The following is a 19,654-nucleotide window of genomic DNA, read 5'->3' as shown; positions in this document are numbered from 1 at the left end:
TGGAGAGAAGGAATGGGTGATGTTTTGTGTCGAGACCCTTCAACGGCCTTCTCTCCAGAGATGCTGCTTGTCCCGCTGAGTTACTCCAGCATTTTGTGCCTATCTTCGGTTTAAACCAGCATCTGCAGTTCCTTCCGACACATTAATACTCAGCTCTCTGCACAGCCACAATATGCTGTCTCCCTCCGATAAGCATGATCAACAAGCCTAGTTGTAACCAATAGCAATGCTGGTGTCGTTTTGATTAAAGGCCTCAGACCAGATCAATAGACAATTGACAATAGGCAATAGGTGCAGGAGTAGCCATTCGGCCTTCGAGCCAGCACCGCCATTCAATGTGACCATGGCTGATCATCCACAATCAGTACCCCGTTCCTGCCTTCTCCCCGTACCCCCTGACTCCGCTATCTTTAAGAGCTCTATCTAGCTCTCTCTTGAAAGCACCCAGAGAATTGGCCTCCAGTGCCTTCTGAGGCAGAGCATTCCACAGATTTACAACTCTCTGACTGAAAAGATTTTTCCTCATCTCCGTTCTAAATGGCCTACCCCTTAGTCTTAAACTGTGGCCCCTTGTTCTGGACTCCCGCAACATTGGGAACATGTTTCCTGCCTCTAATGTGTCCAATCCCTTAATAATCTTATATGTTTCAATAAGATCCCCTCTCACCCTTCTAAATTCCAGCGTATACAAGCCTAGTCGCTCCAGTCTTTCAACATACGACAGTCCCGCCATTCTGGGAATTGACCTAGTGAACCTACGCTGCACGCCCTCAATAGCAAGAATGTCCTTCCTCACATTTGGAGACCAAAACTGCACACAGTACTGGCCATTCTCCCTAAATTGAGATTTTCAAATCGTCATTTTTCATTTCTGTCTTTCCAGCGGGGAGCTGCCCAACAGCGGCTGAGGGCACTTTGCCATTCAGGCTGATAGTATCTCCATTGTCCTTCACTTGTCAGATTTTGTTAGCTAACTTGGCAGCCAATGGCGTAGTGGTACAACTACTGCCTTACAGCACCAGAGACCGAGGTTCGATCCTGAGATGGGGTTCTGTCTGTACGGACTTTGTACGTTCTCCATGTGACCGCGTGGGTTTTCTCCAAATGTTCCAGTTTCCTTCCACACTCCAAAGACGTGCAGATTTGTGGGTTAATTGACTTCGCTAAAATTGTAAATTGCCCCTATTGCGTAGGTTAATGTTAGTGTGCGGGGTGATCGCTGATCAATGCGGAGTTGGTGGGCCGAAGGGCCTGTTTCCATGCTGTATCTCTTCTCTCCTGGTTCTGCTGTAAATATCTGAGCCAATGGGAACAACAATGAGTGGATGTTAAGTCTCCCCACACTCACTGCTGACCTATGAAGCACGTTAGCACTGACATTTGAACCTAAATGTAAATGATGCAATGGTGATGTTTATAAGGCATTTAGACACCACCAGGCAGAGAGTAGAGATATTGATCAGATGAAGGCAGATGAGATTAATTTAGATTGGAATAATGATTGGCACAGATACGGTATCCCAAAGGGCCTGTTCCTATGCTGTATTATTCGATGATCTATGTCTCCCACATACATTCCTCTCCACTCAAAAGGATGGAAATGCTGCTCTTGTTCCTGGAGTATGTTGTTCAGACAAAAATAATCCATGTTTGGAATACATTCTCAGAAAACACTAGTGCCAGCTGATGGCAACCTTGATATTGATACTGTACTGTCACTTTTACCTGGGTACAGTGCATTTTTTTTTCATACAAAGTATGAAAACTGAGATGAGGAGAAACTTCTTCACTCAGAGGGTGGTTAGTCTGTGGAATTCGCTGCCTCAGGGAGCTGTGGAAGCAGGAACGTTAAATAAATTTTAAACGGAAATAGATTGTTTTTTAATAGACAAGGGAATTAGGTGTTACGGGGAGCGGGCAGGGAAGTGGACATGAACTGTTGTTAATATAGTAAGACCGGAGTAATCTCCTGGACAAGTTTCGATCACCTAGCTTGGGGTCGGAGAGGAATTTCCCGGATTTTTTTCCCAAATTGGCCTGGGTTTTTATCCGGTTTTTCGCCTCTCCCAGGAGATCACACGGTTCTTTTGGGTGGGAAGAAGGGCGATAGTGGGAAGGGGGTTGGGGTAGGATCAGCCATGACCGTATTGAATGGTGGACCAGGCTCGAGGGGCCGGTTGGCCTACTCCTGCTCCTATTTTCTTGTGTTCTTGTGTTCTTGTGTACACAAACGAGTCACCACAAAGGTGCCAACAAAGTTACAAAAAAGTACTCCTCCCTTCTTTGTCTCCCCCCCCCCCCCCCCTCACGCACAGGGGTCCTCTTTGTTCTTGTCAACAGAACCCGACTCTGTCCTCAGCCTAGCTTCCCCCTCTGCGACTTTTACCTTAGCAGATAAATCCCGCAAATGCTCTTGGTTACTCAGGAGAATGCCAACCTTAATGTGATTAACTGCCAATGTGTTCTTTGTAAAATCGAGAATCCGTTTTTTTGAAGAAGTACATGACTAAGTGACAATATTACTCAAAGGCAATTGTTTCGCTTATGGTTCCACATCCATTTCCACAATGATACTTCATAAAACAGAGTTAAAAGGACATTGATTTAATGATGTATGGGGCAAAGTAACAGACAAAATTATATTGGAAAACTTTCAAAGGCAAAATCAAAGTTAAAGCATTCTCTGACGATGAACACCAACAATCTCAAGAAACTGAGATTCTGATCATTCCTTCCTGCCATTGACGGGGCAATTTTATTTTTATTGAGTATGTTACGTTAATCAGGAAGTTAAGAAAGACACATAGTGTTGGAGTAACTCAGCGGGACAGGCAGCATCTCTGGAGAGAAGGAATGGGATCGCGACCCTTCTTCTCGAGTTACTCCTGCACTTTGTGTCTATCTTCAGTTTAAAACAGCATCTGCAGTTCCTTCATACACAGGAAGTCAAGAACTTCAGTTTGAGCATTAACTTTATATTCTTTCCCCCTCTTTGTTTTAAAGCAGTAAATTAGTGCTGCAAACTCTGTCATCAAAGATAAGGCCACCCTTTTATTAATTTGCTGCCAATCTTGACGTATTTTTGAATTAACCTCAAAGGAAACCACATTTCTGCAAAATGAAAATGACTATCTCCTCTGGTACCATTACTATTAGGTTTACTAAAGCTTAATTTTTCACAGAGTCATGTGCATCCATCTGCAGGATGGTAACTATAGAGGTGTATATGGTCATGAAAGGAATAAATCAGGTAGATGCACAGAGTCTCTTGCCAGAGTAGGTGAATCGAGGCCCGGAGGACATAGGTTTAAGGTGAAGGGGAAAAGATTTAATAGGAACCAGAGGGGTAACGTTTTCACACAAAGGGTGGTGGGTGTATGGACAAACTGCCAGGGCAGGTAGTTGAGGCAGGGACTATCCCAACATTTCAGAAACAGTTAGACAAGTACATGGATAGAACAGGTTTGGAGGGATATGGACCAAATGCAGGCAGGTGGGACTAGTGTAGCTGGGACATGTTGGCCAGTGTGGGCAAGTTGGGCGTAAGAGCCTATTTCCACACTGTATCACTCTATGACTCTGACTCAACGCCATCAAGGAAAATAAATGAGACAAATAAGTGCTATTTAAGGGAAATAAATAGTCACTCCCTGAGTGGCCTGAAACAAAAGTATAGAAAGGTGTTTTGCCTCTTTTGCCTTTGTTTTGCCTCTAGCACTTCCATGTTTATTAATGATAGCAAATTCAGCTAATTACTTATTTAGCTAATTTTACCATTCCAGCTGTTAATGTGGAATTCTACTTGATTTGACTGCGCTTTTTCTTTAATCATTGCTGAAAGAGCTGCATGGTTCTTTTAACCTTTCAGATAATCCTCTTAATCTTTTTTTCTTTCATTTATTTTCATCTTGGACGCTTTTGATTCTGTGAACCTATCGGTTTTATCTGAACTTTTCACCCTGGCAGTATGAGTGCTGAAACATTTCGAGCTGGTGGCTGTAATACCTCATTTCAAGACGAGATTACTGACCCATCTTCTGATGTGAATTTGTTGCCCATTCACTCTTTTAATTTCTTTTCATCACCATGGTTGAGGAGACAAGCGATGCACTCACTGCAAGGCTGAACAGATGGATATGTGCCTATTGGCGACAAGAGGCTTGGCTGAAACCTGACAGAGCTCATCATTCATGAAGTTAGTGGGTTTAAGCATCTGCCGTCATGGAAACTCAGCTCTAACCTCCACGATACAATGTGATCAACCTTCACTTCTTTGTGCGTAAAAATATCTACCGGTATCATGCTATTTTAATCCGCAATCTCAAAATGTGTAGGGAAACAAAAATACTGCAACAATTAGACATAATTACCATCATGTTGTTTTACTTAAGGTTAATTACAAGAATTTTGAGCTACGGTTGAAGGATACGATTCAAAGCTTTTTTCATAATTTTTTTACTAGTTTTCATGAGAAATGCATATATCCGGTAATATCTGTCACTAGTTCCGGTCACAGTTACAACTTCACAGTTACATCCTCAACCACATTGCCAACAATTTCCCAGGGTATTGGGAACGTACCGAGCTAAAACAAGAGATATTTGCAAATCCTGCAATTTGTCACCTGCTGTTACTTAATGGAGATCACTAAGAGCCTTTATTCAATGAGACCTCCTAAAGATCCAAAATAATCTGGTGTGTCCACCCTTAATGCCTCCATCCATACAAATCAATGATTCTGAAGCCATGCACTGGAGTACTGACCTTTGTCTGGCATTGACACTTTATTTCCAGTCCTCCATCAATGTTGGAGTTTCCTTGAACACAACTTTACACTACAGAGACCTTGCCTTTATCTACTCTGCAACCATGCCACCTAATCCACTGCAATCCCACTAGTACAACAGCCTTGACCAATCAGAATGGTTGTGGGCTGTCAAACAGATAAGAAAATATATTGTTCATGTTTTTCAAATAGAAGGGACACTTATTCAAGATGCATAAAACAACTTTAAAAGTCTCTGGTTTATTGTCTAGTTTGCATCTTTAAACTCAGCAAGTTTTACATTAAATGACAGACATTGGGAAAGTTCCAGTGCACAATTTTGTCTGCTTGTATAAATAGGTGCCCAAGTATGACTGCATTTCACTGTTGCTTTAACAGTTACTCCAGCACTTTCTGTCATTTTTGTAAAACCAGCATCTGCAGTTTCTTGCTTCTACATTTCACTGCTATACCCAGAGAAATCTTCTCAAAGTATGCCTACTTCAAAATGTTCTCCTCTCTCTGACAGAAGTTCTCTGACCCTCTCTCACTGCTCCCCTTCAGTGATTCCTGCTACCCTCCTGCTCTCCAACCTTATTCTGACCCGCACAGCTTCTGTCTTCATCTCTAGCCTTTGTCTAACCATCAATAGACAATAGACAATAGGTGCAGGAGGAGGCTATTCGGCCCATCGAGCCAGCAACACCATTCAATGTGATCATGGCTGATCATTCTCAATCAGTACCCCATTTCTGCCTTCCCCATACCCCCTGACTCTGCTATCCTTAAGAGCTCTATCAAGCTCTCTCTTGAATGCATTCAGAGAATTGGCCTCCACTTCCTTCTGAGGCAGAGAATTTCACAGATTTACAACTCTCTGACTGAAAAAGTTTTTCCTCATCTCCGTTCTAAATGGCCTACCCCTTATTCTTAAACTGTGGCCCCTGGTTCTAGACTCCCCCAACATTGGGAACATGTTTCCTGCCTCTAACGTGTCCAATCTTATGTTTCAATAAGATCCCCTCTCACCCTTCTAAGTTCCAGTGTATACAAGCCTAGTTGCTCCAGTCTTTCAACATACGACAATCCCGCCATTCCGGGAATTAACCTAATAAACCTACGCTGCACACCCTCAATAGCAAGAATATCCTTCCTCAAATTTGGAGACCAAAGCTGCACACAGTACTCCAGGTGCGGTCTCACTAGGATTCAGGATCAGGATATCTTTATTTGTCATTCAAAAAACAAGTTTTTTGGACGAGATTTCGTTACCCACAGTCCAATAATAAGAGCAATAAAATAAGCAAATTACACAACCCCAACCAACACAAAACACAAAAAAAAAGAAACATCCATCACAGTGAGCAGAAGAACCTCTTTGCTACTATACTCAACTCCTCTTGTTATGAAGGCCAACATTCGATTGGCTTTCTTCATTGCCTGCTGTACCTGCATGCTTCCTTTCAGTGCCTGATGCACTAGGACCCAAAACCTTATCAAAAAATTATCCTCGCCTGTATCAACTTACTACCTGCCGGCATTGGTCCTGCCCCTCATTTCTTCCTGCTATATGACATTACAAAATGGTGGCGCTGCCATAGCAGCTGCGGCTTACCTGCGGTCCATTTGTCTTTGTGTTTTGTTGTTTTTTTGTGTCTTAATTGTCGATGTGATGTCGTGTTTTTGTGTTTGTGTACTATGTGTGGGGGGAAGGGGGGGAACTGTAAAATTGTAAATATGTGTCCCTTCCGAACGGAGACCCGACCTTTGTTTTCTGGGTGGTGTCTCCGTTCCTGCTGCGGCCTACCATCGGCCCAACTCCTGGAGCTGGCGGCCTCCAGGGCTCTTTTTCGCAGAGCCCGCAGATCGGACTTACCATCAGTGGAGCCGGCCGTCTTCGGAGGCTGCGGGAGCGGCTGCGACTCGCCTTAGGCTCAGGCCGCGTGGATGCCGACATCGGGAGCTCCGGCAGCGGCAGCATGTTTGCCCGCCCCGGGTCGCGGGGCTTGGGTCGCGGACATTTCACCGTCCGGCGCGGCCTAAAATAGGCCGCGGGATTTCTCTCTGCTGGGCGGGGGCTTCAATGTTGGGAGCCACGACCGCCCCGACGTGCAGCAGCAGCGGCAGCGACAGCGTGTTCGCCCGCCCCGGATCGCGGGGCTTGGGTCGGCCCGCTGCGGACCTTTCACCGTCCGGTGCGGCCTGCAGCCACAACAACCTGACCGCGGGAGAAGTCGGCAGGGGAAGGGAAAAGACATTGTGGCCTTCCATCACAGTGAGGAGAGGACTGGAGGAGACTCACTGTGATAGATGTTTCTTTTTTGTGTGTGTTTTTGGGGTTGTGTAATTTGCCTATTTTAATGCTTTATTGTGTAATCTGCCTAATTTAATGTTTTATTGTTGGACTGTGGGTGACTGAATTTCGTCCAAAAAAATTGTTTGACAAATAAAGCTATCTTGAATCTTGAATCTTGAATATCTCTCCCCACCCACATTCCAACTCTGAAGAAGGGTCTCAACATGAAACGCCCCCTATCCATGAGATGCTGACCTGTTGAGTTACTTCAGCCCTTTGGGTCTTTTTTTTCTACATTTCTTTGTTGGTTGCCCGTGTATGTGTTCATATTGTGGGCTCATAGTGTGTGAAACCCAATTCCCCCTATTTTTTATGTTAACATCAGAAAGTATTTAATTGCTGGGAAAGTCCTTTAGGGAATTGTGAAGATGAGAAAGTTACAGTATAAAGGTTTTGTCTTGCCAATGAAAAGGAGGTGGGAGGTTGGCTACATTTGTGTATAAGGATTGCAAGGGTTCCTCTTGCTTTTGGATTCCATTTTGTGGATGTCTTATGCCATTTTGGAGATGATTCACAACCTAAGCAAGTTTTATTTCCTCTCTCTCATGACGATGCAATGCACTGAGCAAGTGATTCTCAGTTTGCTCAACTCATCAACTGCAGTGACACCATCGTTCAGCAGTCCACTGTGTCATCTACATTAGGACTCCCTCTAAACCAAAGCTTGATTATTGGACATTGAGGAACACCGGATATCCACAAAGTCCATAATACCAATGCACAAACATGGACAATGCTGTACATAGAACAAATACCACACAAATTGTGATAGAACAGGCCAGTAACTGCTAATGCATCATTTGCCTGGAGAACAATATTCAGTAAAAGTTGCACATACTTTTGGAGGCTGCTACAAACTGCATTTATCCATTTTGATGAGCAATCAACAAGCCACATGATAACCAGTGCCAAGGTTTTTACCGATTTTAAAATGATTCTCAATATTTCTGACTTGGAAATATTTATAATCAATCAAGAATTGAAATTTTAAAAATTGCATATTCTGCATTATCAAATCAAATAATAAAAATTATCATCAACAGAAACATTAAGAATTATTCCTAAATAATGAAAAACTTTGAATAGACCATAACTAATTTAAAGAAAACATACTTTCTCCTCTGGAGCCGAACAATTTTCATTGATGTCGCTGCAGTTTTGAATCCTCCCCGACCCGGTAAATTTCCCAGTGCAAGTGCACAGGAATCACTGTAAAATGAACTCCTTTGCTGTACTTAATGTAAAACCCAGTGGTAGAGTTCAATGAAACATAAAGAACTAACTTGCGGTCAAAGGATGAAATTAATCCAACACCTATTGGTTCTGTGTGAAGTTGGTCTGAAGCCTGTTGGAAATAGAGTAACATTTGTGAAAGTTGGTCAAATGCCATGTAATCTCCTGAGACAAACGCATTATCATGATTGGATTTGATAATACTCTCTTAAGTGTGCACTTGAGGAATATAGAACAGTACAACACAGTAATTGGGCCCGATGGCCCACAATGTTTATGCTGCACATAATGCCTAGTTAAACTGATCTTATCTACTTGCACGAGATCCATATCCCTCAATTCCCTGCCTATCCAAAAGCCGCTTAAAGGCCACTGTCATATCTCCTTCCACCACCACCCCTTGTATTGTCTTCCAGGCCCCCATCAGTCTTTGTCTAAACAAACAGTCCCGCACGTATCCATAAAGCTTTCCCCCTCACGTTATAGTACACCCTCTAGTGTTGGATATTTTCACCCTGGGAATAAGGCTCTGACTGTTTACCTGCCAGCCAGAAGCTCCCAGCATTTCTGATTGGCAAAAAACCCAGCAATGGGAGAAAGCTGTAGCCAGACCTTGGCAAAATGCGAAAAAGAAACTCTGAATGAATAACTATGCATTTTTCTTTATGTGTAATATACACAATGTGAGAGCAAGGATTTTGCCAGGACTAGAGCGTCTGAGTTATAGGGAAAGATTGAGTAGGCTGGGTCTCTATTCCTTGGAGTGCAGGAGGATGAGGGGTGATCTTAGAGAGGTGTATAAAATCATGAAAGGAATAAATCGGGTAGGTGCACAGAATCTCTTGTCCAGAGTAGGGGAATCGAGGACCAGAGGACAAAGGTTCAAGGTGAAGGGAAAAATACTTAATAGGCATCTGAGGGGTAACAGGGTAGTGGGTGTATGGAGCAAGCTGTCAGAGGAGATAGTTGAGGCTGGGACTATCTCAACTTTTAAGAAACAGTTAGACAGGTACATGGATTGGACAGGTATGGAGGAATATGGACCAAATGAGGGCAGGTGGGACTAGTGTATCTGGGACCTGTTGGCCAGTGTGGGCAAGTTGGGCCGAAGGGCCTGTTTCCACAATATCACTCTATGAATCTATGATTAATTAATGAAGGGTCTGAAGAAGGGTTTCGACCCTAAATGTCACCCATTCTTTCTCTTCAGAGATGCTGCCTGTCCCACTGAGATACTCCAGCTTTTTATGTTTATCTACGGTTTAAACCAGCATCTACAGTTCCTTCCGAAACAATTAATAACAATTCTGCAGTTGTACAGTGCCCTAGTGAGACTGCACCTGGAGTACTGTGTGCAGTTTTAGTCTACAAAATTTGAGGAAGGATATTCTTGCTATTGAGGGCATGCAGCATAGGTTTACTATGTTAATTCCCGGAATGGCGGGACTGTCATATGTTGAAAGACTGGAGTGGCTAGGCTTGTATACACTTGAATTTAGAAGGATAAGATGGGATCTTATCGAAACATATAAGATTATTAAGGGGTTGGACACGTTAGAGGCAGGAAACATGTTCCCAATGTTGGGGGAGTCCAGAAACAGGGGCCACAGTTTAAGAATAAGGGGTAGGCTATTTAGAACGGAGATCAGGAAAAGCTTTTTCAGTCAGAGAGTTGTAAATCTGTGGAATTCACTGCCTCAGAAGGCAGTGGAGGCCAATTCTCTGAATGCATTCAAGAGAGAGCTAGATAGAGCTCTTAAGGATAGCGGAGTCAGGGGGTATGGGGAGAAAGCAGGAACGGGGTACTGATTGAGAATGATCAGCCATGATCACATTGAATGGTGGTGCTGGCTCAAAGGGTCGAGTGGCCTACTCCTGCACCTATTGTCTATTGTCTATTGTAATAGGGTTCTGCAATTTAAAAAAAAGTAAGGCATAGAATGGAGGAGGAATTGATCGTAGTAGTGCGCAGTTGCCTGCATTCTTATACCTTGGGACTAGAGTCATATGGAACTTGTGCAAGCAGCGCCGGACACCTGGGTTCGATCCCGACTAAGGGTGCTGTCTGTATGGAGTTTGTATGTTCCCCCCAAGACTGCGTGGGTTTTCTCCGAGATCTTCATTCGGGGTCGAACCCAGTTCTCCAGTGCTGCAAGCGCTGTACCGCTGCACCACCGTGCTGGTATATCTGGCTTTCCTAACCAAGCAAACTGGCAGTGGGAGACCCAAGCTGCAAGTGGGCACCTTACTGCCATTGTGCAGGGCCTTTTAACTTGTATATGTTAACTTAGTGTTTCCCAGTAACCTAGTTAATGAATGATAAAGCAATCATGCATATATAATATGCACACTGTCTTTGTTTATTTATCTAATATCCGCCCTTTATTCCTTTCTTCCTCATAAGAGCCTTAATAGTGATTGAAGATACAATGAACTGCAGATATTGAAACCCTGAGCAAAGCACAAAGTGCTGGAGTGGGTCTGCAGGTCAGGCAGTATCTAAGGAGGTCTATCCACCGATGCTGCCTGATCAGTTGAGTTACTCCAACACTTTGTGTTTTGCATAGTGATTGAACTTGGATTTGGGACGAAGGGGTTGAGGGAGGGGAGGGGAGGGGAGGGGAGGGGAGGGGGGGGGGGGTGCAATGACAGTCAAAATCATTGTGTAAGAACAGATGGCTGCTTCTACTTAAAACTATAAAACTACTAAGTTGCTCTCTATTATGTTGATGGCTGAACATTGAAAGCACCTGTGTGGACTAGGATAGGCATTACTAGATCTCAGGGCAATGGGTGTTCTGCCCCCATTCTATTCCTCTATCATTTGTTTTGGTCTCTAAATCTCCTTCTCCTCAGCTTCGGTGCACTATTATTAAGCTCCGAAGCACTCTTATTTGAGCTGCACTTAAAATTCTACATAAAGAATAATTTTCTTGTGGAATTTCTGTCTTTTAATGGAATGCCTATTCAGTGGTAGAACATTGTCAATTCTGATAATTTCATGGGTAAGAGCATTTCTTTGAATTGCCCATTTTATTTATTAACGTCCAATTTCTATTTATGGTCTTTGGTTCTTATCTCCACTGCAGTTTGAATCATCTCTCCATCAACCCATCAGATCCTTCTAAGCATGAATTCCTTTTTGTTAGGTCCACAATCTCCTCTTTCCTCCAGAAGGGAAACATAGCTGTTCCGTCTTTGCAAAAAGGAATTGACTTTCAGATGTGGTGAGTTTTTAGTCGGTATTCTTTGCACCAATTCCAGTGCCTTGTGATCTTTTATATAACATGGAAGCTAGAGCTGTTCATTGTGCTCTGTGTGGCCTAACCAAGATAGACACAAAAAGCTGGAGTAACTCAGTGGGTCAGACAGCATCTCTGGAGGAAAGGAATAGGTGACGTTTCGGGTCAAGACAACTTCTTCAGCCTAACCAAGGCTCCATACAAGTTAGATATAATTCCATTGGCCTTAAAATGATCCCAGGTATTTTGTTTTCTTTTTTAATAGGCTTATTAAACTGTGTCTCTGACTGTGAAGATTTGCTTCTGAGCTCTCTTCTTTTGTCTAGTATAACTACTTCATTGTCTTACCACAAGGTACAATAAAACACTTCTATACCCAAGATCTTTCTGCAAATACATGAACACTGTTTATTAATGTTAATCATTGAACGATCTGGTCTTTCGCACAGTAATGGCCCTTTAACCCACCATGTCCCTGCTGATTATCAAGTTCCCCATCTATTCTAATTCCATTTACCTGTACTGGGTCCATGGTCACGTGCTCAAAGACTGTGACTGTTCACAGCACTCCTCCACATAAATATCATCCTATCATTTTGAATATCCACTCAGACTTTAACATTAAAATGAATGTTCATTGCTCCAGCATTAATCATTGTATAATTTTTTTTATGATGAACTGCTTTTAAGCTTTACTGTCTTGTTTCTGTTTTGTAACTATCTTGCTGTCCATTCTGATATCTCCTTTGAATTCCATATGTTCCAACTCTTGCCACAAGTGTACTGATCCAAGACTTTGTGAAAATCTAAATATGTTATATTTACTACATAACCAATGCTTATCCTCCTGATCTATCCTTAAATGAATTCAGTAAGGCTACAGTAGGATCTTTTCTTTTGAAATCTGTGTTGACAATTCTTAATCATATTTTCAGTATGTAGATGTCTACCGAATTACATAATCTCCATAAATTGAAAATCTTATTTTCTCTAACTGATGTTAAATTAATTGGTTCTCTTTTCCCTGGATTTGATCCACCTATCTTCTTGAATATATAAATCATATAAGTTGCCTTTGAATCCTCTGGCACTATTCACTTTTCTAATGAATCTTTATAGTCAATAGTCGTTTATTTGTTACATACACATAAATGTGTAGTAAAATGAAACATTACCCGCAGTTGAACAATAAGACCAATAAGATTAATCAATAAAAATGCAATAACACATACAATCACAACTAACACCAAACAAAAAGAAACATCCATCACAGTGAGTCTCCTCCAGTCCCTCCTCACTGTGATGGAAGGCCAGAATGTCTTTTTCTCTTCCCTGCCGTCTTGTCCCGCGGTCAGGCTGTTGGAGTTGCCACGTCGGGGCGGTCGGGGCTCCCGATATTGAAGCCCCCGCTGGGCGGTGAAAAAAAATCCCGCGGCCTATTTCAGGCCGCGCCGGATGGTGAAAGGTCCGTGGCGGGCCGACCCAAGCCCCGCGATTCGGGGCGGGCGAACACGTTGCCTCTGCCGCTGCCGGAGCTCCTGATGTCGGCCCCCATCCAGGGGCCTGCGGGCTTCTGACGTCCACGCGGCCCGCGCCGGAGCCTCCGGAGACAAGTCGCAGCCGTTCCCGCAGCATTCGCAGGCAGCCAGCGCCGCAGGTGGTGAGTCCGGACCGCGGGCTCTGCGAACCAGAGACCCAGGTGGTCCCAGGTGCATGGCCGGTGGTAGGCCGCAACGGGAACGGAGACACGGCACAGAACAAAGGTCGCGTCTCCGTTCTGGAGAGAGAATGTTACAGTTACAGTTCCCGTTCCCTCCCACCCCCCCCCCCCAAAACATAACATACAACACTACATCGTATTAACACTACAATTGAGACAAAAACAACAAAAAACACAAAAGACAGACGGACTGCAGGCAAGCCGCAGCTGCGACGGCACTATATATATATTTAATAGTGCTGCACTCTCTCTTCCTTCTCCTTAAGTTTCAGTTATTTTATCTTTCCCCTTTGTACATTAATGCATTAACAGTTTTGGATCTCTTCTTTTATGATTATTGTAAAGAGGTGTAGAATGCTCAAACTCATTTGTAGTGATGAAAAATTGAATTTTACTCAAGCACATCAGAGATTAATTTCATTCAAAACTCAAAAGGGAAAGAAGTCAATCACTGTAAATCACTGCTAAATTTATCACCTGTTCCCTCTCTCACGTTAGGACTATTTGTGGAGAAGAGCGTTTTCTGGAGTAGCAACTCATATTCCACTTGGATACCTTACTATTTTTATGAGCAGTGAATTTGCCAATTTTGGGTAACTAACCTATAACCAACCTTTTTTCCCCCCTATGCCCCATCTAGTCTCACACCTATTTCTTCCCCTTCCACTAGCTTCACAATTTGCACCACTTTTATCCTGATCCCAGGACTTTTGGCTTTTCATCTCTGGCCTTTGTCCAACCATTTGCCTTCTTTGTTCTTCAGAGATGCTACCCGACCTGTTGAGTTACTCAAGCACTTTGGTTTTTTTTGTCGTAAACCAGCATCTGTAGTTCCTTGCATCTTAGTGATTTAAAAAAATAATTCCAGGGATATGGGCTTCCTAGCCAGGCCCGCATTTAATTACCCATTCTTAATTGCCCAGAGAAGGTAGTGGTGAACTGCCTTCTTGAATTGCTGAGTCCTTAAGTTGTGGGTACGCCCGTAATGCTGTTCGGGTACAAATTCCAGGGTTTTTGTTTCTCCTTCACCGAAATGCTTCTTAGTGTCCACGTTTTTTTCCCCTGGACTTTTACATTCCATTAGTTTTTACTCTCTGTGTCAATGTGAAGTGGGGCTTTATCAAAAGTGTTTGAGAAGTCAGGTTTTTACAACTTCCACATTTGTAGTGATGAAAAATGGAATTTTACTCAAGCACATCAGAGATTAATTTCATTCAAAACTCAAAAGGGAAAGAAGTCAATCACTGTAAATCTTAAATAAAAGAGGAACTGTCAAAAAGGAACAAAAGAGCTGTTAGCAACTAAAGATAAATGTAGCTTGATATTTTGGGTGTCGCAGTTCATTGGAACGAGGCTTTTGAATGAAGTGTTGAGTGTAATGCAATATTTATCTGCACCATTCAACAACTATGCTACAACATGAATAATGTTGCACCACAGCATAAACCTGTTATACTTACTGTCAAGTCTTCAAAAATCAAAATCATTTCTATGATGTACCATATTCATTGCATCTTGATTGATAACATCCCCAACACACTGATTATTTTTGAAAATGTCACCGAATTCCTGCAATCTGCTGTCATAAATGTTTCTTGCATGCTGTCTAACCTTAGCTTGATTTGCAAGCACTGACAATCCCTCAGCATGATCTACCATGGGTTTTGTCAATCCCACTGCCAAATAAACACCTGGGCCCTGTAAGTTTGCAGATTTACCCAAATATACATAACAAACTGAAAGTCCCAATATGCATTCTAGAAAATGCCACAGACTGGATTTTGGGAGCAGCCCTTCACAAAAGCTCTCTGAAGTTGTGCTACACGAATCCCAGTGCAGAGCAGAAACGTGCTGAATTTCTCAACACTTGCATTGGGGAATTAGCTTGTGGATGCTGCACCAGGTCAGACCAGGTGTAAGACACTTGAGCTCATTTCATTTGGATGGGGAATATAGGACCGTGGAAAGTTAACAGGTTATAGGTTTGCTGATTTCGTATTTTGGATCACTTGTATGTTTTCAGCTAGTTGGTTAAATTGTGTCAGAAAATGTCAATAATTTTGACTTTTTTAATATATTCATAACATTTTTAAGAGTGTTATATGTCGCTAATTATTAACGACATCCAGAACTTTTAACAGCTTTGACAGTGGAGTGGGCTGTGGTTTTGCCTGAGAAAGGATTCCCCTCTAACCCTCTCAAGTCACTTCATGATATTATTCAATGTTTCCTGCCATTGTGAATCATGAGACTTCACTTCAGAACTATCTCAGACAACACTTGCTTTCTAGATCCGGAGAAGGTATGCTTAGGGGGATTCATTTAACAACCACCACAAGCATTTTCCAGTTATGTTATGTGATCAAATTATATCAGTTAATTTTTCAACTTATCAAATGTGCCAAAGGCTGAGAGCTTGGAACTTTACATTATTATCTTTCCTTATGTCAGTCAAAATCACTTCCATTCTAATTGATTAAAGTATTGGTATTGAAAATAAATTGTTGTAGTTCTGCCCAGTTGTAAATTTGCCTCATTATCGCAGAGTCATGAAGCCATACACCATGGAAACAGGCTCTTCAGTCCAACTCGTCCATGTCGACCAAGATGCCCCATCCAAGCTAGTTCCATTTACTCATGTTTGGCCCATATCCTTTTGATCCTTTCCTATCCATGAACCTTATCTGTTCAAGTGCCTTTTAAATGTAGTTATAATACCAGCCTCAATTACCTCCCCTGGCAGCCTATTCCATATACCCACCACTCTCTGAGTGCAAAAATTATCCCTCGTGTTCTTATTAAATCTTGTCCCTCTCGCCTTACATATATGTCCTCCACATTGGCTTCACCCACTCCATGTAAAGGACTGTGTATTTGTGCGATCAATTCCTCTTATGATCTTAAATGCCTCTATAAAATCACTCCTCATCCTCCTGCGCTCCAAGAAGTAACGTCCTAGCCTGACCAAACCTTTCCTATAGTTCAGGCCGTCCAATCCTGGCAACATTCTCGCAAATTTTCTCTACTGATTTCCGGGTACTTCCTCTGTTCAACTCTCCAGATTGATATTATATCTTTGTAGATTTACCCAAATATATACCAACGACGTAGATGGGTCTCGACCCGAAACGTCACCCATTCCTTCTCTCCCGAGATGCTGCCTGACCTGCTGAGTTACTCCAGCATTTTGTGAATTAAAACCCAATATGCATTCAGCAAATACCTAAATACTATAGTCTGGATTTTAGGGACAGTTCTGCATAAAAGCTCTCTGAACTTCTGCTACATGAATCCCACTGCAGAGCGAGATTGCTAAATTTATCACCTGTTTCCTCGCTCACGTTAGGATTAATTGTGGAGAAGAGCATTTTCTGGAGTAGCAACTCATATTCCACTTGGATAGCTTACTATTTTTATGAGCAGTGAATTTGCCAATTTTGGGTAACTAACCGATAACCAACCTTTTTTTTATCCCCTATGCCCCATCTAGTCTCACACCTATTTCTCTCCTTCCCCTTCCACTACCTTCACAATTTGCACCTTTTTTATCCTTATCCCATGACATTTGGCTTTTAATCTCTGGCCTTTGCCCAACCATTTGCCTTCTTTGTTCTTCAGCGATGCTACTCGACCCGTTGAGTTACTCAAGCACTTTTTTTAAATTTATTGTAAACCAGCATCTGTAGTTCCTTGCTTCTCAGTGATTAAAAAAAATAATTCCAGGGATATGGGCTTCCTAGCCAGGACCGCATTTAATTACCCAATCTTAATTGCCCAGAGAAGGTAGTAGTGAACTGCCTTCTTGAATTGCTGAGTCCTTAAGTTGTGGGTACGCCCGTAATGCTGTTAGGGTGCAAATTCCAGGGAGCCGGTGGATGTGGTGTACCTCGATTTTCAGAAAGCCTTCGACAAGGTTCCACATAGGAGATTGGTGGGCAAAATTAGAGCACATGGTATTGGAGATAGGGTACTGACATGGATAGAAAATCGGTTGACAAACAGAAAGCAAAGAGTGGGGATAAATGGGTCCCTTTCAGAATGGCAGGCAGTAACTAGTGGGGTATCGCAAGGCTCGGTGCTGGGACTGCAGCTATTTACAATATACATTAATGACTTGGATGAAGGGATTAAAAGTACCATTAGCAAATTTCAAGATTCAAGATTCAAGATAGCTTTATTTGTCATCCAAAAAAACAAATTTTTTGGACGAAATTCAGTCACCCACAGTCCAACAATAAAAGCATTAAATTAGGCAGATTACACAATAAAGCATTAAAATAGGCAAATTACACAACCCCAAAAACACACAAAAAAAGAAACATCCATCAAAGAAACATCCATCACAGTGAGTCTCCTCCAGTCCTCTCCTCACTGTGATGGAAGGCCACAATGTCTTTTCCCTTCCCCTGCCGTCTTCTCCCGCGGTCAGGTTGTTGTGGTTGCAGGCCGCGCCGGACGGTCTGCAGCGGGCCGACCCAAGCCCCGCGATCTGGGGCGGGCGAACACGCTGCCACTGTTGCTGCACGTCGGGGCGATCGTGGCTCCCGACATTGAAGCCCCCCCCAGCAGAGAAAAATCCCGTGGCCTATTTCAGGCCGCGCCGGACGGTGAAATGTCCGCGACCCAAGCCCCGCGGCCCGGGGCGGGCGAACACGCTGCCGCTGCCAGAGATCCCGATGTCGGCATCCACACGGCCCGAGCCTAAGGCGAGTCGCAGCCGCTCCCGCAGCCTCCGAGGACGGCCGGCTCCGCTGATGGTAAGTCCGATCCAAGGGCTCTGCGAACCAGAGCCCTGGGGGCCGCCATACAAAGCTGGGTGGTAGTGTGAACTGTGTGGGAGATGCTATGAGGTTGCAGGATGACTTGGACAGATTGTGTGAGTGGGCAGATGCATGGCAGATGCAGTTTAATGTGGATAAGTGTGAGGTTATCCACTTTGGTGGTAAGAATAGGAAGGTAGAGTATTATCCGAATGGTGTCAAGGTAGGAAAAGGGTACGTAAAACGAGATCTGGGTGTCCTAGTGCATTAAGGAAGAAAGCATGCAGGTACAGCAGGCAGTGAAGAAAGCCAATGGAATGTTGGCCTTCATAACAAAAGGAGTTGAGTATAAGAGCAAAGAGGTCCTTCTGCAGTTGTATAGGGCCCTAATGAGACCGCACCTGGAGTACCATGTGTTTTGGTCTCCAAATTTGAGGAAGGATATTCTTGCTATTGAGGGTGTGCATCGTAGGTTTACTAGGTTAATTCCCGGAATGGCGGGACTGTCATATGTTGAAAGACTGGAGCGATTAGGCTTGTATACACTGGAATTTAGAAGGATGAGAGGGGATCTTATCGAAACGTATAGGATTATTAAGGGGTTGGACACGTTAGAGGCAGGAAACATGTTCCCAATGTTGGGGAAGTCCAGAACAAGGGGCCACAGTTTAAGAATAAGGGGTAGGCCATTTAGAACGGAGATGAGGAGAAACTTTTTCAGTCAGAGAGTTGTGAATCTGTGGAATTCTCTGCCTCAGAAGGCAGTGGAGGCTAATTCTCTGAATGCATTCAAGAGAGAGCTAGATAGAGCTCTTAAGGATAGCGGAGACAGGGGGAATGGGGAGAAGGCAGGAACGGGGTACTGATTGAGAATGATCAGCCATGATCACATTGAATGGCGGTGCTGGCTCGAAGGGCCGAATGGCCGCCTCCTGCACCTATTGTCTATTGTCTATTGTCTATTGTTTTTGTTTCTCCTTCACCAATATGCTTCTCAGTGTCCACGTTTTTTTTCCTGGACTATTACATTCCATTAGTTTTTACTCTCTGTGTCAATGTAAAGTGGGGCTTTATCAAAAGTGTTTGAGAAGTCAGGTTTTCACAACTTCCACATTTTTAATTATAGCCATTGACACAGTATAAAGAAAGCCATGACATACAGCTTTTGCTGAGTAGCTATCTATTCCTGCTCTGTTCCAAGAGCCTAATTAAAAGAATGTCAGTAGTCTCCTCTATACAGTATTAAAGGCTGATTGAGAAATCCCTCCACTGTAAATCTGTGAACTGTTCAAATCGCAATTAGTGCAGAAACGACCTTCAGAGGCAGAGGTAAAGAAGTCATTATTGCAGAATGTGATGAGAAGTCTACAGTTGATGATGTAGGTCAATGAGAACCTGTCTAAAGGGTTCATAAGCCAAATTATTTGAGATTTTAATGAGTACTGCACTTTCATCTGAATGGAAAATACCTTGTTCTCCACATTTTCACCTACTGTGCCTGTAAAGCTGTACAAGTAATCATTTCATTGTTATGGTTCATATCAGGTGCATATGACAAACAAGTGCATTTGACTCTTC

This window comes from Rhinoraja longicauda, chromosome 1, assembly GCF_053455715.1.
Source record: "Rhinoraja longicauda isolate Sanriku21f chromosome 1, sRhiLon1.1, whole genome shotgun sequence".
Taxonomy (NCBI): domain Eukaryota; kingdom Metazoa; phylum Chordata; class Chondrichthyes; order Rajiformes; family Arhynchobatidae; genus Rhinoraja; species Rhinoraja longicauda.
Note: the sequence above shows the minus strand (reverse complement) of the source record.